The 25407-nt window shown below is 38.7% G+C and overlaps 1 protein-coding gene across 1 annotated transcript in view; it reads right to left on the bottom strand.

Annotated features, from left to right (window-relative positions):
- Window positions 1–25407, bottom strand: part of mtpn (myotrophin) — a 104597-nt gene that overhangs the window by 34919 nt on the left and 44271 nt on the right. The window contains exon 4 of the mRNA XM_088988457.1: window positions 24310–24437. The gene's annotated coding sequence lies outside the window, so the exon portion shown is untranslated. The remainder of the gene's footprint in view (window positions 1–24309; window positions 24438–25407) is intronic.

Below are 25407 nucleotides of genomic sequence, written 5' to 3' on the forward strand. Positions count from 1 at the left end.
GGGCTTGTCATAGTGCCATTGACATTCGACTGTTTCATCGAGCTATTGTTTCATTGCAAATTAGAACCTGCGCTCTCCACAAAGGCGAATCAACCCGATTTCTTTTTTTTTTTTTACTCGTGCGCGTATTCAAAAGGGGGCGTTTACCTGTTTCGACATCAACGACACCTAAATCGAGATCATCCAATAGAAATGCCGCTTTCCGTCAACTGGCGTCAGTATCATCCAATCAAATTTGCTATTTCCGCCAACACAAGCCGAAACAGGAAATGAACAGCGAAAAAGCAAGAATACAGTTACGTATTTAGTTTTATCTGGTCATTTTGATCTGGAAAGAGTCGGAAATCCGCCGATCGGCGGTAAAATTCTCATCCCTGAATCACTCAACAGATCATCCGCATCTGCAGCGGACTCAAATCAGTCCAACAATGCAACCAGACGGTCGGAATTGACCCTTCGGGGTTGAGATTCGTGGATGATAAATCATCACGACGTTTATCTGGTCTCTCCTCCCGAACCTCATTCTCAAAAAAAGGCTTTCCAAAACAAACCGGGGACGCTCATTAAAAAGAAATAAAACACCCAGGGAGAAGCATTCTCTTCCGAGAGGGCGCCATGTATCACTTTATCTTTCATCATGGCCGCCGTCGTCGCCAGGGACGGATGCTTAAGGCCATCTGGACTCAGTCAAGGTTACATTAGCAAAAGTGCAGGTTAACACCGCCTGTGATGGACTTCGCCAAGCGACAGGGGGGAAAATGACGGCTTTCCAAACCCCGTGGGTGAGGTTAAGGTGATTGCCAAGCTCCATTTTAATTTTTTTTTTTTCCTCCTCCCCTCAGTTCATCTGCGAAATTTGGCCGATGCTTCACGGCCAACTTGGGAAATCACACGGCAAGCTAGCATGCGATACAAAAGTAACACCTATGTGAATTCCATGAAAACGGTTCAAGGTGGAGATGGAGATTATTTCGCCAGAGGAGGCCAAGCGGGTAAAATTGCTGCAATTGCAAGATTAAAGGACAACCGACGTCACTTTTTGGTTTTTTAACTGACATCAGAAAAACGTTTGATACCATCTAAAATACCCAAAACACGCAGTATGATATTTTTAGTCAAATGCAAAACACCAATAAAAATGACTTAAAGTCTCCAAAATCTGCAAAAAAATTGAGCTGCTTCAGATTCAGAGAATATGCTTTCTTGTTACACATCCAGTCAGGAATATGATTCAAATAGTTCTGAAGAGGAAAGCATACATGTTTGCAATCGATTAAAGAATTATATGTGCCATTTTGAGGCAACATTGGGGAGAAACGATCACCAGAAAAGAGGCACAAAATGGTGACCTCCTGTGGCCACCTCCGTTTCCACAGGCTGATAAATTCCTTATATGGAGCTTGGACATCATCTTCTGGCTCTTTTTGGTGCAACATGACGTTTTCAGACCAAACAATTACAGCAAAATATATTGACGTGATGGAATGACTGCTACAATGTGTCTTTGTTTTCGGTCAGGCGCGTTCCTTCAGTGACGTCACGTACGGACTTGTCACCAACTCAAAAACAAGACTTCCGGAATATTCAGTGTGAGTCTTAAAAGGTAAAATATAGCTATATGCGGTGGAATCTTTGTAAAATACGCTCAGTACAAGTCATTTGAAGCCATTTTACAAATTATGAACACAACTTGTCCGGAGACGTCGGTTGTCCTTTAAGGGTGAAAGGGGGCCGGAATGGGGGTGGAGGGCTCAGTGGATCGAGGCCGTTTTGAAAACAAATTAGTTCTTAAAGAGAACTCCAAAATGTTTCGGGGGCCAGTGAAGTGAATAATGTTCTTGTTTTGGACTTTAAAAAGGGAAACGTAGCCGACGAAGCTCGATTCCGTGAATAGTCAAGCGGCGATGGCTTGGCCGGGGGTTGTGGAAATTGCAAAGTGGGGAGCAATGGATGACAGGGGGGTGCCGAGGGAAGTTTGGAGGATGTGAACGTGTTGACAGGGAGTCAGGCGAAAGGAAAAGTGACAAGTCAAGGGCAACGGAGCCTGTGTTTGTTTACATCAACGCAAAAGTGCCGACGTGACCTGACTTTGCATAATTAGCTTGACATTAGCTACATTGTTGGTTAGCAAACTCCCCGCACCCAAAAAAAAAAAAACTATTGTTGGACATGCTAATCATGTATTATTATTATTATTAATATTATTATTGGATTAGATTCGTCTTTATTTGTCTCGCAGTGGAGAAATTTACATTATTATTATTATTAGTAGTAGAAGTAGTACTATTATTATTATTATTATTTTTTTTATTATTATTATTATTATTATTATTATTATTATTATTGGATTAGATTTGATTTGTCTTCATTAGTTTTGCAGTGGATAAATTTACATTTATTATTATTATTATTAGTATTATTATTATTATTATTATTATTATTATTAGATTTGATTTGTCTGTATTAGTCTTGCAATGGAGAAATTTACATTTATTATTATTATTATTATTATTATTATTATTAGTAGTAGTAGTAGTAGTAGTAGTAGTAGTAGTAGTACTAATAGTAGTGGTATTATTATTTTTATTATTATTATTATTATTATTATTATTATTATTGGATTAGATTTGATTTGTCTTTATTAGTCTTGCAGTGGAGAAATTTACATTTATTATTATTATTATTATTATTGGATTAGATTTGATTTGTCTTTATTAGTCTCACAGTAAAGAAATTTACATGTTTTAAATTATTATTATTAAGATTATCATGAACAGACCCTCAAAAACAAGTCAAAGAAAGCAACGCTTGAAAGAGACGTACGGCGTCGGCCATTTTCTTTTGAAGCAGGATGAAAGGAAAAGTGTATAAAACAGTGGTGAGACCAGCCACGATGTTTGGACTGGAGACAGTGCCACTGAAGAAAAGACAGGAAGCAGAGCTGGAGGTAGCAGAGCCGAAGATGTTGAGGTTTTCTTTGGGAGTGACCAAGTTGGATAGGATCAGGAATGAGTACATTAGAGGGACAACTCATATTAGAGGCTTTGGAGAGAAAGTCAGAGAGGACAGACTGAGATGGTTTGGACATGTCCAGAGGAGAGAGAGCGACTATATAGGGAGAAGGATGCTGAGCCTTGAACTGCCAGGTAGGAGACCGAGAGGAAGACCGAAGAGGAGGTTTATGGATGTGGTCAAAGAGGATATGAAGGTAGCTGGTGTGAGAGAAGAGGATGCACAAAACCGGGATAGATGGAGGACATTGATTCGCTGTGGCGACCCCTGAAGGAAAAGCCGAAAGGAAAACAAGAAGAGTATCACGGCAAAAAAAAAACAAAACAAAACATTTGAATACAAACATTTCAAAAGCGCCAGTTTTCCTTTTGTCGTCGGGACGGATGAAATGGCTTCCGAATGGTGTTGCTAAGCAACCGCCACCCGCCCGCCCGTCCGTCCGTCACGGTCCACAGACCCAGAGCGGGTGACGAGTGGCAAACGTTTGCGAGACCCAAACGCAACCGCGAGACAGAGTCTGACGCCGACTAGCAAACAGACACTACGCTATTCGTCATCATGCTAATCATACAACGCTTACTTACATAAGAGCTAAGTGAGGGACAAGTGAGACGCGTGTACCCCCCGCTCTCCCATCGCCGACCCGATTCTTCCGCCCGGCAATAAAAACCTTCAAACGCGGTAATCAAGCGAGCATGAATTATTCAGTTGCCAAACAATGCGCATGTAATCATTTAATGAGTTCTCGCTAGCTTTTAGGTTTAGCAAAACTCCCCTTCTCGGAAGAAAATTGGGCAGTTTGTCTTTGAACGTCGGTTCTCCTGGAACGTTGTTTGTTGTTGTTTTTTATTTTATTTTAAATAGGAAAAAAAAAAAGTGGGAAGCTATTAAAAGAGCGATGAGATTAGAAGGCTTTATAGCGTACATTCGGCGCAAGCTAGTTTTAATATGCTCAAAGGCTACGCGCTAGACGGCAATTTTACTGTACGTACGTTTGGACTGTACACACACGCACGCGCGCGCACACACACACACACACACGCACACACACACATTCCCATTTCAATGATTTTGTGAGGTCCTGATAACTCCAGATAAGGAGTGAGGACCACCGTTGCTGATATGTTTAGAGAAGAACTAGTGTTACATTTGAAGACTAAATGTCATCCCATTTCCCACTTCAACTTCTTTAAAAACAAAGAAACAAAAAGTGGACTTGAAACAGAAATAACAGCAGGAGTCAGGTTTCTAAATGGGTCCATTCAAAGTCCTCGCCTCTGTAGTGAATTTGGTGTAAATATTGTTTCACTTTTTGTGGTATGAACTTTTTCCTCTCATTAACCACACACACACACACAGACACATAAACACACACAGTGAGTAAAAAGTGTGTGTATCCAAGTGAAATGAAAATAAACACCAACAATCATTTTGGGTGAATTTGTGAGGACCTCTCTGAAACTTAAAGAGATACATGCATAGACCCTCTAGAAGCCTTTAGAATGAACAACTTGTGAGGACCGGCCAAAAGGTCCTCACTTGTCAAAAATGTCGTCATTACGTATGGTATAAAATGTTAGTGGTCCTCACAAGACTAATCATATATACACACACACACTTTCCCGTTTCAATGCTTTTGTGAGGTCCGGATAACTCCAGATAAGGAGTGAGGACCACCGTTGCTGATATGTTTAGAGAAGAACTAGTGTTACATTTGAAGACTAAATGTCATCCCATTTCCCACTTCAACTTCCTTAAAAACAAAGAAATAAAAAGTGGACTTGAAACAGAAATAACAGCAGGAGTCAGGTTTCTAAATGGGTCCATTCAAAGTCCTCGCCTCTATAGTGAATTTGGTTTAAATATTGTTTCACTTTTTGTGGTATGAACTTTTTCCTCTCATTAAACACACGCACACACAGACACTTAAGCACACACAGTGAGTAAAAAGTGTGTGTATATCCAAGTGAAATGAAAATAAACACCAACAATCATTTTGGGTGAATTTGTGAGGACCTCTCTGAAACTTAAAGAGATACATGCATAGACCCTCTAGAAGCCTTTAGAATGAACAACTTGTGAGGACCGGCCAAAAGGTCCTCACTTGTCAAAAATGTCCTCACTACGTATGGTATAAAAAGTTAGTGGTCCTCACAAGACAAAACATACAAACACACACACACACACAGATGCACAAAAACGGCGAATTCCGATTGACAAGGCGCTGACACGTACATCCTTACATCCGCCACGGTGGCGCTTTTCTGGCGAATCTTCAAAGTTTGCCGTCGTGTTTCGCCCACGCGCGATGACGCCGAAAGCGCGCATAATCTCGCCTCGCCTGCCCCCGTCTCGTAATGCGATACGTGGCTGACGTTTGCTTTCGAATGGTAAACAGAGCAATAAATAAATACATGGGAATTGAAAAACATGGCGTCCGCCTGGTTACGTTTTAACATGGCGTTGATGGATGAACGACTTCCTACGTACAATAAAATGGTTTGTGACGCACCACAGGGCACCCGCGGAGGAAATGTTGGGTATGCCCGTGGGGGATGGCGAGTACGGGGGTAGGGAACGGCGGGTTGGGGGTCCATTTGGAATGTATAGCTTCCATAATACAGTGTGACACATCGCAATTGGTTTCCCCCACCAAGCTTCCACCGCCACTTCTTTCCAATTCGGCGTTTCCTCGTTGCCTTTTGACACGTGGCGTTTTTAAGGGTATATCGTGAAGCAGCATGTGGCTCATTATTCAAAGCTACTTTCTACAGTAAAGTCTCGTTATATCGATATTCAAGGGAGTCCGAAAAAATATCGATATAACCGGGACTATCGATATATCCGACCCTGTTTGCATGTAATTTTCTCCGTGCGTGCATAGAAATATTATCGTAATAAGCAGTACTATCGATATAACCGATATCGATATAACGAGACTTTACTGTATTTTCGTCATATTTTTTTTTTTTTTTGGTAATTTATTCGGGAATTGAAAAGTGCGACGTGGAGCGCCACTCCCGAATTTATTCGTGTTTTGGTTTTTCTTGCGGCGGTGCCGATAAAGCGCTGGTCAGACCTCTGGCAATGTGTTTTTTTTTTTCTTTCCACGAGGTTGCAGCATTTGCCTTTTGTCCATGTTAGTGCTTTGTTGTTGTTATCTTCCAAAGTTTTTGTCTTAAGAACGTCAAATTTATGAAAATTAAATGTTATAATAAGCACTATTTTCATAATACACACCCACCACAGCTGGCGGAAAGATCTTCGGCAGAAGCACACGACCGAACAGCGCTCCAGCCGGCGCTACTTTCCACACCCCCTCTCAATAAATGCACACGTCCATCGCCTACTTGGAGCTTTTTGCTGATAATTTTACTATGATGGGACCGAAAAAAAAAAAAAAAAAAACACCACAGGCTCGTGTTCAGCCCAAGAAGACACAAAATAAAATCACCGTCGCTGAGAAGAAAGCGATAATTGAAAAACACGAACGAGGTGTGCGTTTGTGTGATTTAGTGGCCGAGCTAAGTCAACCATTGCTCCCATTCTCCGGAACAGAGAAGCCATCAAAGGTGCCATCTGTTGCGAAAGCAACATGTGTCAATTAAGAGGTTTTTAAATCAGCAAAAATGATGAGGAGTCTCCAAAGAAAAAAGAAGAGAAGCCACACCACAGGTTTAGTTATGGAAGGTGACTGTCCTTCCATAAGCCATCAACGACCATCAAAAAGGTAACTTTATTTATATATTTGATTTATATTTTATTTATATAACTTTATTTTAAACTTTATTTTACAGCACAGTTTATTTCTTTAATTACAGTCCTCATGTAATGTGCCTCTCTTTGTGACTTTATGATACAATGCAATGTATTTCTTTCATTACAATACAATAGCACATTTATTATATATAGAATAAGGTATGTTGTGTGTAGTTTAAGTAGTTTATTAAGTTAAAAACTATATTTAATGGAAATCCGGGAACGGATTATTCCCATTTTAATGGTTTCCTATGGGAATTTTTTTTTGAGATACACACTTTTCGCCTTACACACTCTGTCTGGGGACCAATTAAGTTCGTAAGTTGAGGTCTCACTGTAATAATAATAATAATAATAATAATAATAATAATAATAATAATCAAAATAAACTCAATAAATAATAATAATAATAATAATAAATTTGATTTCTAAGCGCCTTTCAAAATTCTCAAGGTCACTCACTTTACAGTCACCGGATATTTTTTGTTTCTGTGGGTGAGCCACACGCGCCAGCATTCACTCAACCCGGAAGAACTCAAATAGATCGGAAAAAAAGTCAGAATTATTATCTTAACCTCTGTAGGCAATACGGCACAAATTATTTTTGTAAAAATTTCAATCAGTTAAATAAAAACGTCAATCAAAATGCGAATCGCCTCAAGCGTCTGCTCGCCTCCATCACGGCGCACCCTCCTCCTCGAACAACCCGTGTCGCTTAACACCTCTTGTGTTCATTAGCGCTATGCGGTAGCGTGTCACAGCTTCTATTTACTAATTAGCAACGAGCGACGATGGCTCGGCGGAAACAAAAAACGAGGACAAACAACATCAATCTTTTCGCCTGCATCTCGAGGTTTTGTCGCACTCGCGTTTGTTTACCGAGGGAGGAAAAGTTCCGGAATTTGCCGTCGCCCAAAGTTGAGCCGTCGCCCATTTCGGCCGCGGCGCGGGCCGGTGGGAAAGCAGATAAAAAAAAAAAGCGTCACTGCCGTGTGGATACAAATAAATATTAAAAGGGTGCTTCCTACCTCGCGAGGTGGAATTGAACAACCTGAGGGGTCCTACTACCCCCCCCCCCTTTCTCCCTTCCTGAGCGTGGAACGAGTATCACCGTAACACCACGGGAGCCGAAAGAAACAAGGTTATTACTCTTATTGCTGTGGAAGGAATGCACAAGTGGCCCAAATGGCGCATGAGATAAAATAGCTCAAAACTCACGTAAAAAAAAAAAAAAAAAAAACCTACCTTAGATCTGTGCTAGTGTACAACGAAATAGTGGCAATAGTGCTAGTGTTATCGCCGTTTGAACACAAACGGTGGCGCAACACAAAACGAAAAAATAACAATACACCCAGGCGTATATTCTTTATCCTTTGTGCACACCAAAAGGATTCATTAGAAATTAGTCGCTAGCTCTCTGCTAGCGTACAACGTAATAGCGTCAATAGTGCTAAAATATCGGCCTTTGAACACAAACGGTGGTGCAACACAAAACGACAATATATCAATACACACAGGCATATATTCTTTATACTCGGTGCACACCCAAAGGATTCATCAGATATGACTCGCTAGCTCTATGCTACCGCACGACGGAATAGCGCCAATAGTGCTAGTGTTATTGCCGTGTGAACACAAACGGTGGCGCAACACAAAACGACAAAATAACACATAGATGCATTAATTCTTTATCCTCGGTGCACACCAAAAGGATTCATAAGAAATTACTCGCTAACTCTATGCTAGTGCACGACGGAATAGCGCTGACAGTGCTAGTGTTATCGACGTTTCAAATCAAACGGTGGCGCAACACAAGATGACGATATAACAACACACACAGGTGTCTATGATGTATCCTCTGTGAACATAAAAATGATTCAAAAGAAATGACTCGCTAGCTCTCTGCTAGCGTACAACGTAATAGCGTCAATAGTGCAAAAATATCGGCCTTTGAACACAAACGGTGGTGCAACACAAAACGACAATATATCAATACACACAGGCATATATTCTTTATACTCGGTGCACACCCAAAGGATTCATCAGATATGACTCGCTAGCTCTATGCTACCGCACGACGGAATAGCGCCAATAGTGCTAATGTTATTGCCGTGTGAACACAAACGGTGGCGCAAAACAAAACGACAAAATAACACATACAGGTGTCTGTGATTTATCCTCTGTGAACATAAAAACGATTCAAAAGAAATGACTCGCTAGCTCTATGCTAGCGTACAACGGAATAGCGCCGATAGTGCTAGCGTTCTCGGTGTCTGAACAAAAACGGTGGTGCAACACAAACTGACAATATAACAATACACACAGGCGTATATTTTTTTTATCCTCGGTGCACATCAAAATGATTCCTAAGAAATGACTTGCTAGCTCTATGCTCGCGTACGACGGAATAGCGCCGATAGTGCTAGCGTTCTCGGTGTCTGAACAAAAACGGTGGTGCAACACAAACTGACAATATAACAATACACACAGGCGTATATTTTTTTTATCCTCGGTGCACATCAAAATGATTCCTAAGAAATGACTTGCTAGCTCTATGCTCGCGTACGACGGAATAGTGCCTATAGTGCTAGTGTTATCGCCCTTTGAACACAAACAGTGGTGCGACACAAACCGACAACATAACAATACACAGAGGCGTATATTCTTTATCCTCAGTGCACACAAAAAGGATTAATAAGAAATGACTCGCTAACTCTATGCTAGCGCACGACGGAATAGCGCCAATAGTGCTAGCAGCAACTACAAAAAAAGTGGTTTAGTTCCCCTGCAAGGGGGAGCTCTGATTTCTCATCACTGCTAAATAGCCTCATTAGCTTAGCGGATGCTAATTTGCCAACATGACCATTTTTTTTGGGGGGGGGGGGGTGTTGTTTTGACGATGTATGTGGACAGATTTTATAAAAGGACCTTATTGAGGATCTTTTCGTTATCACCCTTTTTCATCCGCCTCACTTTTCTCGCGCAATATGGCCGCCCGCAGTCGGGGTAAAATGGCGGCATTCATTACGCGGCGGACTTTCATTTAAAGGAGTCGAGATCAATGGAAGGTCGCTGACTTCGCTCGACCGATGTTTCTCATTTTCACTCGTTTTGTGACAATAGGCGCTATTTTGAGGTTGGGGGTTAATTATTGTACTTTTTTTGTGCTAACCTCCCATATGTTAATCGCTAAAGCTAAAGAAATGCATGTTATATACATAATTTAAAAATAAGAAACAAAAACAACCCTATACTCTGCTAGCTTAAATCATTCGCTGCAATTCCCGAATAGATTTGGGAATTGAAAAGTATGATGCCGATTAAGCGCTGGTCAGACCTCTGGCAATGTTTTTTTCCTCTCCCACGAGAGGTCAGCATTTGCCTTTTGTCCATGTTAGCGCTTTGTTATAGTATCAGCTGTTGTCAAAGCTAGCTATATATTTGCTATCTATAAGATAGCTAGCAATTAGTTATCTATTAACTAGCTGGGTAACTTTCTATCTATTTGAGTTATTAGGGGTTGAGTGAACACTTGGTGCATGTGGCTGCCGCTGCTCACCCACAGAAAACTGATCCTGTGACTGTAAAGTGACCTTGAGAGTTTTGAAAGGCGCTTATAAATGAAATGTATTATTATTATTATTATTATCTATTTGCTGTCTATTATCTAGCTACCTAGCTGGATATCTATTTGCTATCTATTAGCTATCTGGCTAGCTAGCTAGCTAGCTAGCTATGTTGCTGGTGATGTATGAGCTATATGGCTATCTAGCTAGTTAGCTAACTGTCTAGCTGGCTATATATTAGCTATATGTTAGCTAGCTAGCTTTCTATCTATTATCTATTATTATTATTATTATTATTATAATTATTATTATTATTATCTATTTGCTGTCTATTATCTAGCTACCTAGCTGGATATCTATTTGCTATCTATTAGCTATCTGGCTAGCTAGCTAGCTAGCTATGTAGCTGGCGATTTATGAGCTATATGGCTATCTAGCTAGTTAGCTAACTGTCTAGCTGGCTATATATTAGCTATCTGTTAGCTAGCTAGCTAGCTTTCTATCTATTATCTATTATTATTATTATTAAGCATGACATACATCTTTATGTCCGGATTGTATTTGGTACAGCCGCCCCCATTTCAAGCTCAAATAACTCCAGAGCCATATAACTTAGGAATTAACTCCTTTTTTTCCGATGAAAGAAGAGAGACTAATGTTTCTTGCGCTAAATTGAATGTTTATGTAATCCTAAAATTCAATATTGTCTGGGTTCTGCAATTTGAGTGAAAATGACAAAAACCCTGGCACTGGAGTGGACATATTTTTGCATCACATCTGGCAGTGAAATATTTAATTGGCAGATATTAGCTCTTTTAAATTTCAATATAAACAGTAAAAAAAGTCAGAATTCTTATCTTAAACCCCTGTAGGCAATACGGGACAAATTATTTTTTTTTAATAAAAAAAAATAAGCAGTTATCAGTTAAATAAAAATGTCAATTAAAATGTGAATCTCCTCAAGCGTCTGGTCGCCTACATCACGGCGCACACCTCCTCGTACAACGCCTGTGTGCTTAACACCCCTTGTGTTCATTCGCACTTTCACTAAATTGTCTTTTTTCTATGTATTATATTGTATTTTGCACAGTTACCCCCATTTCAAGTTTACATAACTCCAAATCCATATAAATTAGGAATTAACTGTTTTTGTTCTGTTGAAAGAAGACAGTCTAAGCTAACGCTGCATTGAATGTTGATGTAGTCCTTAAACTCAATATTCTGTGGGTCCCGCAATTTGAGTGACAATGACAAAAACCCTGGCACTGGAGCGGACACATTTTTTTTTTGTGCACATTGTCTGGCAGTGAATGAGTTGATGCTAACACATAATGGTAAACATCAAACGCGTTATCACCGCTAACGCAACGACGGCCGTCATCTGTCATGCAAATAAAGCCGTTGTTAGCGCGTGGAGTTATGACAAAGCGACAAAGAGGACGCGTTGCTCAAATTGCGTTCGCTGCGGCCTTATCTTTGCTTCCCCTTGAAAATGGTGTCAATCAGCAACCTCCTCCTTCCCCCCGCTGATGTTTTTCTACGCGTCTTATCTAGCGGGCTAGCAGCCGTCGGCGAAGAGGCTCCTCCCCCTTCTCACAACCCCGCCCGCTTCCGCGTGTTCCCTCGAGTACTTTCTGATAAAGCGGCGAGCCTGACGTGACGACGCTTCTCCACTTGGCGACGAGAACAACAGCAGCGGTGTCAACAAAGACGACGAGATGGGAAAGTTGAAGCTCCCAAAGGGCAACTTTCGCAGTGGCGAAATGAATATTAACGCAAAAAATGGCTTACAAACTTAATTGGTTCCCAGACAGAGTGTGTAAGGCGAAAAGTGTGTATCCCAAAAATTAATTTCCTATAGGAAACCATTAAAATGAGAATAATCCGTTCCCAGGTTCGCATAAAACATAATTTTCTACTTTCTAATTTTCTCAGCCTTTAAGGACAACCGACGCCTCCGGACAAGTTGTATCCTCAATTTGTAAAATCACTTCAAATCACTTCTACTGAGCATATTTTACAACGATTCCACGGCATATAGCTATATTTTACGTTTTAAGACTCGCGCTGAATATTCAGGAAGTCTTGTTTTCAAGTTGTTGACGATGCCTGACGTGACGTCACGTCTGGAACGCCCCTGAGCGAGAAAGTGACACACAATGCATTCTGGGTACTTTGCTTGGTCTGAAAACTTCATGTTGATCCGTGTTGATGGCAAAATTAGAAGGAAAAAACAATGTAATGGTGAATCGTTGTGTGTTGCACCAAGACTACTATTTGATACTAGTTGACCTAAATTCCCAGCAGACAAATCAGCCCATTTCCAATGGAACTTGGGGGCCATCTTGTGCATTTTCTGGGCGTTACATTGGAGAACAGACGCTTCATAATGAGACGGAAGGACTTCTTTAATCAATTGCAAACATTTATGCTTTCCTCTTCGGAACTATTTGAATCATATTCAGAACTGGATGAGTAACAAGAAAGCATCTTCTCCGAATCTGAAGCCATTGTTTTGATTCTCGAGCAAGGCAAGACTAACAAGGGGGCGGGACCTTCTGAAACTCGCATCTTCGGGGTAATTTGAAGTCGTTTTGGGACACTTTAAGTCATTTTTATTGGTGTTTTGCATTTGACAAAAAATATCAGCCTGCGTGTTTTGGGTATTTTCGATGCTATAAAACGTTTTTCTGATGTCAATTAGGAAACCAAAACAAAAACAATAGTGTCGGTTGTCCTTTAAATTGACCCAGGGTGAGTTAAAACGCGAGTGGTGAGATTTAATCATGATTTGGTGCACACAGTTATTAAAAAAAAGATCAAATAAAATATTATTGATATGGCGTGGTTGGTTATTTAGCACCTGTTATCTTCTGTACATTATGATTCCACTTTCCCATCGGATGACATGAATGACTCCCATGTATCCATAAATTGGGAGCATTGGGGGACGGGGAAGTGGGTATAAGTGTCATTTTTATTGAAGCGTTCCATTACACTTTTAATCCCGTGCATGCCCTGAAGGGCACTCGGGGAATCCTTCAATTTTGTAAAAAATAGAGTAAAATACATTAAAAATGTGTCATTATTACACCGGATCGCGTTTGGTATCGTGTCGGATGGCTCTGTGTACTATTTGTTAATTATTTATTTTGGGGCTGTATGAAAATAATAACAATAATAAAAAATGTATTAAAAAAAGAAAGTGAGCGAGTGAGCGTGTCATTACTGCATCAGCTCACTGTGACATTTTTCATTTGCTCACCCCTTTAAAACAAAATGACAACGCATGAAACAAAGAAAAATACATGAAAGTTCTAATAACTACACCACATGGTGGTTATATTTTTTATTCTTGTGAGGTGCTTTTAATTTCATGGAAAAAAAAATGAAATTAAATTCATCAAGGAGAAAAACTACATGTTCAGATTAATCTCCCTCCTCTAGGTCTTATGTGCAACATTTACAATGTACTGGAGGAAAAAAATAGTTAAAATTAATGTAAAATAATGTTAATTAAAGCAAAAAAAATAACTCATTCACTGCCAGATGCTGTCTAAAAATGTGTCCACTAGAGTGCCAGGGTTATTGTCATTTTCACTTGAATTCCAGGACCCACAGAATATTGAGTTTTGGGACTAAATAAACATTCAATTCAGGGTTAGAAAACGTACACTTCTTTCATTCGAAAAAAAAAAGTTAATTCCTAAATTATATTAGTCTGGAGTTATATGAGCTTGAAATGAGAGCAGCTAGATATATACAGTACATATATGGATACACATACATATATCCACATAAATATATACACATACACACACGCGCGCGCGCACACACACACACACACACACACACACACACACACACACACACACACACACACACACACACACACACACACACACACACACACACACACACACACACACACACACACACACACACACACACACACACACACATTCCTGTTTCAATTGTTTTGTAAGGTCCGGATAACTCCAGATAAGTAGTGAGGACCACCATTGCTAAGTTTAGAGAAGAACATTTGAAGACTAAATGTCACCCCGTTTCCCACTTCAACTTTTTTTTAAAAAGAAATCAATAAAAAGTGGACTTGAAACTGAAATAACAGAAGAAGAGAAAGTAACAGAAGAGAAGTTTCTCAATGCGTACATTCAAAGTCCTCACCCCCGTTGTGAATTTGGTTAAAATACCATTTGACTTTTTTGTGGTATGAACTTTTTCCCCTCATTAACCACGCACACACACATAAACACACTGTGTATCCAAGTGAAATGAAAATACACACCAAAAAATAATTTTGGGTGAATTTGTGAGCACCTCTCTGAAACTTTAACAGATGGATATATAGACCCTCTAGAAAACAGGTGTCAAAGTCAAGGCCCGCGGGCCAAATCCGGCCCACCACATCATTTTTTTCGGCCCGCGAAAGCTAATCAAACTTGTTAAATTCCATGATGATTGCTAAAATCTCAGCCAAAATTTCATGTTTTTGGATGTCAACCACAATAAAAGTCATTATTTTTTACTTCAGATTTGAAAATGAGTTATTCATTAATTTGCTGTGTGCTCTATATGTAATATTTGAAGGGATTTAAACATTCTAATGGGTTCACCAAATTCATAACGGCCCTCGAGAGGAAACCATAACTACAATGTGGCCCGCGGCAAAAAATGACTTTGACACCCCTGCACTAGAAGCCTTTAGAATGAAAAACGTGCGAAGTTCCTCACTTGTCAAAAATGTCCTCACTACGTATGGTATAAAATGTTAGTGGTCCTCACAAGACTAGTCATACAAACACACTGACGCACACACACACACACACACACACACACATTTTTTTTGAACTCAGAGACTCCTTATGAATCACAGTTTAAGTTTTCAGTCACTCGGGAACAACGTCTATGGATTTAATCATATATATTAGCATGTATGAATATTTATCAGGCTTGGAAAGCAAAGGGTTTCGAACATTCCACGGCGGGTCGAACGAGTTAGCTTTCTGTTGCCTAATCGCGTCGTCTTCCCATCAATCCGAGCATAACTTTTATTACCATTCAAATCACGGCATATTCGCCGAAGGACTTTATGGGACATTTGCAGCACGTTACGGCACTACCGGAATGCAAACGAAGGCCTTTTTGATTGAGCGGGACAAATAAAGCATTTACGATGGGAACAAGGTCACCGAATTCCCGCTTGAAACGACACATCTGTCGCAGGGGCAGATTGCATCGCAAGCTGACGCCTCGGTGTCGTTTTTTGGCAAAAACGGAAGGAAATGGATGGCGTATCGACCTCACGCGCTAACGCGTTGCTAGCTAACATATGCGTTGGTTGTGTTACGGGCTGTCCCCGGATGCGTGTTTTGTTTGTTTGTTTAATGGAATTCCGCATGATTCCGCTGCCGCGCGAATGAAAATATCAATAGCATAACAGATTGGCCTCTTAGCTACACAACGCTAACAGTGTTAACACACACATTTACTCCGACATACTTTGCGATAAACGGTGAAGCCGAAAAAACTAGTTAATTTAATAATTAATAATAATTAATAATAAGACTCAAGACAAAAAAAAAGACAGGAACATTAATAAATTATCGCCTATACAGGTAACATCCAACTTACGACCACCCGTACTTACCACCACGCTCTCCATACCCCATTTTTAACATTTTAACATTTTCAATGTATTTCGACTTACGACCATTTCAACTTACGACCGTCTAGTTGGAACAGAACTCGGTCGTAAGTCGGATGTTACCTGGATATCTTGTGGACCATAATTGGAATTGTATAATTTTAATATAATAATAATAATATAATATAATAATAATTGTATTTTTTTTTAAATAACTGGGAATGAAGTCAAATGACACTCACAACTCATTTTTCTTTATTTATAGCGACATCTAATGTATTCCGATAAAGTGCTCAAACCTGACATTTGATTCAATAGTTTAATTTGGGAAAAATTTAATTACTATTTTATGATATATTTTTTTTTTACTATTGATCACCTCATTCACTGCCATTCAAGAATTTATTCGGGAATTGAAATTAAAACGTCTAGCGCCATTCCCGAATGTTCTCGGGTTTTGTTTTTTTGCTTGTTTGGGTGCTGATAAAGCGCTGGCCGTGACCTCTAGCAATGTTTTTTTCTTCCTTTCCACAAGGGGGCAGAATTTCCCTTTTGTCCATGTTAGCGCTTTGTTCCAGCTTCAGCTGTTGTTAAAGCGCTATATAAACCAATATGGATGCGTTGGATTGTATTTTGTACAACTGCCCTCATTTCAAGCTCAGATAACTCCAGACCGATAAAAGTTAGGAATTAACTTTTTGAATGTATATTTATCTAGCTATAAAAACCAATATGCATTGTATTTTGGACAGCCGCCCTCATTTCAAGCTCAGATAACTCCAGGAATGTATAATTTAGGAATTAACTATTTTCTTTCTGTAAAAAGAAGAGAGTCTAATGTTTCTTATGCTGCAATGAATGTTTATTAGTCCTAAAACTCAATAGTCTAAAGCGCAAAATAAATCAATATGTATTGTATTTTGTACAGCTGCCCCCATTTCAAGCTCAGATGACTCCAGACCCATATAACTTATGAATTAACTCTTTTTTATTCTCATGAAAGAAGACAATCTAAGGTTTCTAATGCGAAATTGAATGTTTACGTAGTCCTAAAACTCAATATTCTGTGGGTTCTGCAATTCGAATGACAATGACAAAAACCCTGGCACTGGAGTGGACACATTTTTGCACATCATCTGGCAGTGAATGAGTTAAGAATACATGACTTTTATTATTTTTTTTAATTAAAGAAAGAATAAAAGAGTAAAATTAGTGAGCTATAATTTAAACTAAAATACAATTACAGTACAGTGAGACCTCAACTTACGAACTTAATTGTTTCCCAGACAGAGTGTGTAAGGCGAAAAGTGTGTATCTAAAAAAAAATCCCCATAGGAAACCATTAAAATGGGAATAATCTGTTCCCGGGTTTCCATAAAATATACTTTTCAACTAAATAAGCCTTAAAACTACACACAACATACCTTATTCTATGTATAATACATGTGCTATTGTAGTGTAATGAAAGAAATACACTGCATTGTATCATAGTCACTTTATTTACATTTGTGATGGTCATTTATGACTTGATGGAATGGCGTTGGAGGTCGAAGGTTAAAGGGAATTGCTGTTTGGAAAGAGGCGCATTACATGACGACTGTAATTAAAGAAATAAACTGCTGTAAAATAAAGTTTTATTTACCTTTTTGATGGTTGTTGATGGCTTATGGAAGGAGAGTCACCTTCCATAAGGACTGTTGGTAACTTAACCTCTGGTGCTGTTCGGTCGTGTGCTTCCGCCGAAGATCACTCCGCCAGCCGTGGTGGGTGTGTATTATGAAAATAGTGCTTATTATAAGGTTTAATTTTCATACATTTGACGTTTGTAAGACAAAAAGTTTGTAAGTTGAGGTGTTTGTAAGTTGAGGTCTCACTGTATATTATTTTTGTAACAATTTTTACACTCATCTTAAATAAAAATAATCATCTGGAGTAAAAAATAGTCAACGAAAAGGGCATGCAGGGCCCGATACAGTTGAAATGCATTCATGTCATATCCTAACAACCGCTCCACTCACTCCCCCGGGTACCCCCTTTCCTGCTTTCCGCATGACAGGAGCTGACCCGCGGGAAATATGCGATAGGAAAACATGAAAATAGTTGTTCTGTCGCCAGTAATTGAATCGCGTCCGACGAGCCGAATGACTTAATGTTGCGAAACCAAAGCATTAGATTCGGAGAGGAGCGAAACATTCCACACCTTCAGGGAAGAACATATGACGGCTGAAGAAACCTTTTCATTAATGGCTAACTAGCATCTCCGTTACCTTCCCAAAATCCACTTGGTGTTTCATTACAAAAAAAGAGTAAAGATGAAGTCAAGTGAACCCAAAGGACTTAGTCTTGCTTATTATTGCCTTTTTTTTCTTTGTTACACATGAGAGCAAAACACGAGCGAGTGTTGATTAATTAAGCTAACGTCGCTATGACATGTTCAATTTCACACTATGTCTTAATCCTGCACGAGGGGATTCATAAATCAAACACTTCAAAGCTCTCTCCCCCATAGAATACTGCATTTTGCACTTTGTTGTTATTATTATTATTATTTATTTTTAATGCGGATTCACAAATTGGCGCATTCAAACGAAGAGAAAAAAATTTAATCAGGCAAAAAGCCATGAGGGAACGTTCTACACAGCCTCTTTGTAGCATCACCGTTTGTATGATGACGGGCGTTTGCGAAACCAAGCGAAGAGAACGACAAGACAAAAGCAATCAAGTGTAGCCGCCGCTCTCGTCACTTCGTATAACCTTGAACGGCGCATGAGTGATGAAACACACTGAGCTGATGTACTAAAATGTGATTAGTTGCATCACGCTGCTTTTTCTTTTATTTTGAAAGGGGTTGGGGGGGGGCAGTGGGATCGATTATGCTCACACATCAAAGTCTGCTTTTCTATAGATTGCGATTTATATCCATGAAAGCTTCTTGAAGCTTTTCTTTCCTTAAATTTACAAAACAACGACAAACCTATCGTCAATATAGGTTGACCGACGCCCAACTTCTGCAGTCCTTTGCCGAACTATCGATTGAGAGTATATGCAAATTTAAGTGATACATTAGTAAAACATAGTCTTCTTGATTTGAATACCAAATCCCTGGACGTTCTAAGCACCAACAACCATAAAACAACAGAACAAGGACATTTTAATTAGTTGTCCTTTCCATGAACTGATAGATTTGTAACTTGGCTAATGAGCTCTTCCTGTGAAGAGGTTTACGAAGTCCTAAATTAGTCCGAGGCCAGATCTCCTTTAGGAAGATGACAGTATAACAGGCTGTGTCTGTTCACCTCAGATTAAACCCCAGATTTTCTGTGCTTCCATTGCGGGCCTTGTGTTCGGCGGCATGAAACTTTATAAATATGATGTAAATGATGATTTATGATTTAAATGATTTATGATTTAAATTTGATTTAAATATGATGAGCCAGCTACCTAGCTAGCTAGCTAGCTAACTAGCCAGATAGCTAATATATAGCAAATAGATAGCAAATGGATAGCAAATAGATAGCCAGTGAGGTAGCTCGATAATAGATAGCAAATAAATAATAATAATAATAATAATACATTTTCTTTATAAGCGCCTTTCAAAACTGTAAAGGTCACTTTACAGTCACATGATAAGTTTTTTTCTGTGGGTGATCAGTGCCAGCCACACGCGCCAGCATTCACGCGGAAGTAACTCAAATAGATAGAAAGCTAGCTAGCTAGAGAATAGATAGCTAACACACAGTAGATAGCTAGCTAGATAGCTATCCAGCCGGCTAGACCGCTAATAGCTTGTTAGCTAAATAGCTAGTCAACCAGCTAGACCGCTAATAGCCAGCTAAGCTAGCTAATAAATAACTAACAGATAGAATATAGCTTGATAGCTAGCTCGACTGTCATAATGATGTCTCAGGAACCCTAACCGTGAATTGTTTTCAAAGTTTACTCATTTAAACATAAGTAGAACGTTTTTGAGGCCAAGCCCCTACTCACATCCATCTGGAAGAGCTACTACGCATTAATTAGATATCCAAACAAAGCCTTCTATTCTGTATATTTTTTATCACTTTACAGCACGTCAAACGCAGCCGATTAAGCAAACGCCAAAACACTAAGAAACACGCTAAGAAACTTGGTGCTAATCACGAAAGTATCAATGAATATTTCAAGCACGTTGAATACGAGTCTTTCGTCGGTGCGCCGTTTAATGGCCTCTAATTTATGAATGAGCGGTCAAAAGGTCGAGACCGGCCAGGCGCGAGCACTCTTGAGAACGCCGCGACTCTCTTAGCGAGTTAATTGGCGACGGCTGTTGTCTCCTGATATGCTTTGGACGCACTTTCCGTCTTCTGTTTCGTTCTCGCTTTTCACACAAACGGCACATTGCGATGATTTTCGTAAATAGTGCCGATGCTAGCCCCCCCTTGAACGAGCTTTACGCATTAAAAAGGTCGTAAACGTCGCCTGACTTTTACTAGCCACGCAACGGCATTTGGCTCAAGATTTACTATTCGTTGGTATTAGCGAAGTGAAGGGGCTGACCGATAAATGCCAGTTTACGGCTCGCTAAAGGTGGAGTCGCCGCGGTAACCAAGTCGGCAGCATATAAACGGAACGAGATGTAAATATTTCACTTAGTGGCTCCTTCACTGTTAACGCTACGATAAAATGAGCATATTTCTCTTCGGTACGCATTAGCAAACACGGTCATGAACTTTGTTGACAAAAATGATTGATTTTAATAATCGGGATACATCGGGATTGGGGAGATTCCGATCTTTCGTTTGATGACCGACACCTGGTGGCATAGAGGCTAATTTCCTATCCAGCTGAACCGCTTTCACACAACTTTCGTCCCCAGATTGTTGACAAGCTAACACCTTGGCAAGAGGACACCTTGCCATATGCCAGGTGGGCAATTTCCCATGAGAGGAGGTGGAGAAGGGGAGGTATGTTTTCCTATCTTGCATCCTTTCTCCATCTGTTTGAGGGAGGTCAACAACTTCCTGCTCTGTCTGATTCTTGCAAATCTTACAAATGAATACAGAGATACCTTGGCTTACGAACTTAATTGGTTCCCAGACAGAGTGTGTAAGGCGAAAAGTGTGTATCGCAAAAAGTGTGCATCGCAAAAATTAATTCCCCATAGGAAACCATTAAAATAAGAATAATCCGTTCCCAGGTCCCCATAAAAGATAATTTTCTACTTTCTATTTTTTTTTCAAGCCTACACAACTACACAAAATCTACCTTATTTTACGTATAATAAATGTGATATGGTATTATAATTAAATAAATAAACTGTACTGTAGAATAAAGTCGTTTTATTTACCTTTGTGATGGTCGTTGATGGCTTGATGGAATGGAGTGGCCGGTTTCATCAGCATTAAACACATGACGAGGAACGTAACCTTTCACCATCTTGAGGAATGATCCCTTGTAGGTGCTTTCTCTACTATCATTTTACCTAGTTCCTCATCAATTGTGTTCTGTATATATTGATAGCTTTTTGCATCAAGTGTACACAAGTTGAAACGAGTCCAAATTTCACTGCTTTCTATCCATTTTGTCACTCTCTGTCATCTGTCTGTATCTTTAATGTTTAAACCACCTCCCCTCACTGCTGCATTCTTGACCAATCACGTTGCTTTAACCGATGACTGCGGGCGGGCGGGGAATAGAGCACCAAAACAACCCGGACGCCATTTTCTCGTTAGAACGGGCTCCTTCGCGAACGACACATCACTCATTGAGGCAGCTCCGTGTACGAAAAAAGTTCGTATGCCAAGGTAAAGTTCGTATGCCAAGGTAAAATTTTCATAAATGTAACGTTCGTAAACCGAAAAGTTCGTAAACCAAGGGGTTCGTAAACTGAGGTATCACTGTATGCGAAAACAAATCGCTCATTTTTGCTGTTGTTAGCATGCTAACTACGACAAAATACCGACACACACAATCCAAGAATTTTGACAGTGAAATCGAGTCATAACAAGATATTGACGATGATGTAAAAAACATGAAATCACCCGAAAAAAAATAACATCGGAATCCTTGAAAGCTTGTTTAGGTGATTAGTGCGGTCGTTGTAAATCACACTGTTTGCGCTCATCTCGCGGGACGATTAAACTCTCCGTTGTAATAAGCGCAACCGATAAACTGAACACGGAGCTATAAATACGACATGGACCCGACTTGACCGTCTCTCTTTGGATTTTCTAATTGATTGCGCGGAAACCTTTACTGCGTCATTAAAAGGGAATTAAAGGGGACAGACAAAGTAGCCATCGAGCATTTTGACGCCATTTTTTTTTTTCCCAGTCCGATCGGCTTTACAGTTGGCGAAGGATTTTTGGCTCTTGAACCGATTTACTTGCTTTCTTATTTTGTTCACAAAGACTGTCGTTTTTTTTGCATAGATTAGCCTTTTTTTTTAATCCGCGTATTCCCACTTTGGGCTGCAGGTGGCGGAAGGGTCAAATTGCCTTCTATTGTGCTTTGATATCAAAACATCTGCAGCCAATAGACTCCAAAGAACATGGCTCAAGGGGGGGACTAGCCACGGCTAGCAGCTGCTAGCCGCTCTTGTGTGGAGTGTTTTGATGCACCCGCATCTAAATCACAAAAGATAAAGAGTCGCCGGGATGTGTCGGCGTTAATGACGTATTCATGTATGCGGCGCACCTTTTTCCCGGATGGTTTTGATGCTTTGTCAGGGCCACGCCGCGACGTCTAATGCCATCACTTCATTTAATTACCGGCAATTAAGACACTCCACTGAAGTAAAGGGAAATGCTAATCAACTCATTTGGTGACATGGAAACAGTCGGAAAAGGACAGCAATTAACCCACAGGACGCTGACCTGACATATACCAATTCAATATTCATAATGTCATATTTTCAGGATAGATTACGTATGTACATTCTCAGCTCAAAGGGTTAAAAAAAAATCAGCGAAGGCAGTCATTTATTCGTTTATTTGTTTACATTTATTTAATTATTTGTTTTATTTATGTAAGTATGTATTTATGTATGTAGCTATTTATTTATTTATGTTTAATTATTTATTTATTTTTAGGAATATTCATGCACACACACACACGCATACATATATATATATATATATATATATATATATATATATATATATATATATATATATATATATATATATGTGTGTGTTTATCTATTTATTTGTATGTATTTATGTAGCTATTTATTTATTTGTTTATTTATCTATTTATTTATGTATGTAACTATTTAGTATTTTTGTTTATTTATCTATTTATTTATCGACATGAATATTTATATATACATTATATATATATATATTTAGGTATATTTTTATTTATTTGTGTCTTTATCGATTTAATTGTGTGTATATATATGTAGATATTTTTTTAGGTTTATTGATTTATTTTGTGTATTTATTTATTGTGTATATATATATATATATATATATATATATTATTTATTTATGCATTTATGTTTATTTTTATAGTTATTTGTGTGTTTGTCTATTTTTTTGTGTATGTAGCTATATATAGTATATGTTTAGTTAACTATTTATTTATTTATCTATATGAGTATTCATGTGTTTATTTATGTATATACATATTTATTTATATATTTATTTTATTTGTGTGTTTATCTATTTTGTGTACGTACGTAGCTATGTATTTATTTGTTGATTAATCATTTTATTTATTTGTTTATTAATTTATCCACATGAGTATTTAGGTATTTATTTATATATTAATTTCTTTGAGTGTTTATCTGTTTGTGTATATACCGTATGTATGTAGCCATTGATTTATTTCTTTATTTATCTATTTATGTCTTTGTTTATTTATTCATATGAGTATTTATTTATGTACTTATACATGTATTTATACATTGATTTATTTACACGCGTATTTATTTATTTATGTGTTTAATTAATATTTTATTTGTGTATTTAGTTGTTTGTTTATTCATTTACGTTGCATGCCCTTTCACATTATAAAGTTAGACACAAAAGGAAAGCTATTCAATATTATCCCCTTAAAATATGCAGTGGCGCCCAGGGGTGTTTCATTTTCATATTTTTACGAAAAAAATAACATTGTACTTCATAAATAAACACAAAAGATGACATCAGAATCACATCAAAGTACCGAGAATGTAAAGTCAACATTTTTTTTTGGAGACAGTTCACATCTCAAACATTTTCCATACCGAGCCAAATGCTGCTTCATCTGGCATTTCGTGATTATTCTGGCGCATGCCCAAGTTTTTAATCAGACAGGGAGGTGAAAAAAAAAGGCAAATACCTGCATTCCGAGGCACTTTTGAGAACGCTGAAGTGGTCCTCTTGCCATTTACTCCAAATGGGAAATCGAATTGCTGGACGGATGGGAGTGAAGAGCGCCGAGTCATTCGCATTCATTTGTCTTCCAAACTGCAGATAAACAGACACAACACATTCTCATGAACACTCCAAACATTACAAAAATAAAGAGTACAATTATCTTGCATACACACAACAATTGTCAATCATCTATTCTTTATCCTCTAACAAGAATGTCCGCTTCTGAATGAGTCACTTTCAATTTCTTTGTGACTGTATTCTACTGCCCCCGGTGGCCAAATCCCACATGGTAGAAGAACGTCTGGATGAATTAATCATGACGCACAAACGGTTTAATTCTTTACGTTGTGTTTAATTAGGATGTAAATGAGAAAAAGTTGAATTTTATACAATACCCCCCCCCAAAGATAAAAGAAGATCCAAGGGGAGAATGGGCTTGAAAACTAATTTCTCTATTAAAAACACAGCACGTGTTTTGTTGTTCATAAAGTTGCAATGAAGGAAATGGGGATTTTATTATTATTATTTTTATTTATTTATTTTTTTTTTTTTTTTTTGGGGGGGGGGGTAGTTTTTTTGGGGAAAGGGTGCCCTCGACGTGGGAGGACCACCCGTGCTCCCCCCCCCGACACATTCACATTTTATATTATGACACATCCACATCTCATCCATAACAAACCTGGACCTACAATAAAATAACACCAAAACTGAGTGCATGTAGTCACTTGCCATTTCACAACCTGTCAATCGTGTATATGTGTACGTGTGTGTGTGCGTGTGTGTGTATATACGTATACCTATACATATAGATAGATGTATAGATATACATAGATATACATATAGATATACATATTGATATATACATACATATACGCATACATATACGTACACATATACATATATACTTATACATAGATATACACACACAATATATATATATATACACACACAATATATATATATATATATATATATATATATACACACGAAAACACACACATATATACACACACGTATACACACATACATGTATACACACATATATACACACACACAAACA

Source organism: Hippocampus bargibanti, linkage group LG22, assembly GCF_051943395.1.
Source record: "Hippocampus bargibanti isolate YZ-2025 linkage group LG22, ASM5194339v1, whole genome shotgun sequence".
NCBI classification, from domain to species: domain Eukaryota; kingdom Metazoa; phylum Chordata; class Actinopteri; order Syngnathiformes; family Syngnathidae; genus Hippocampus; species Hippocampus bargibanti.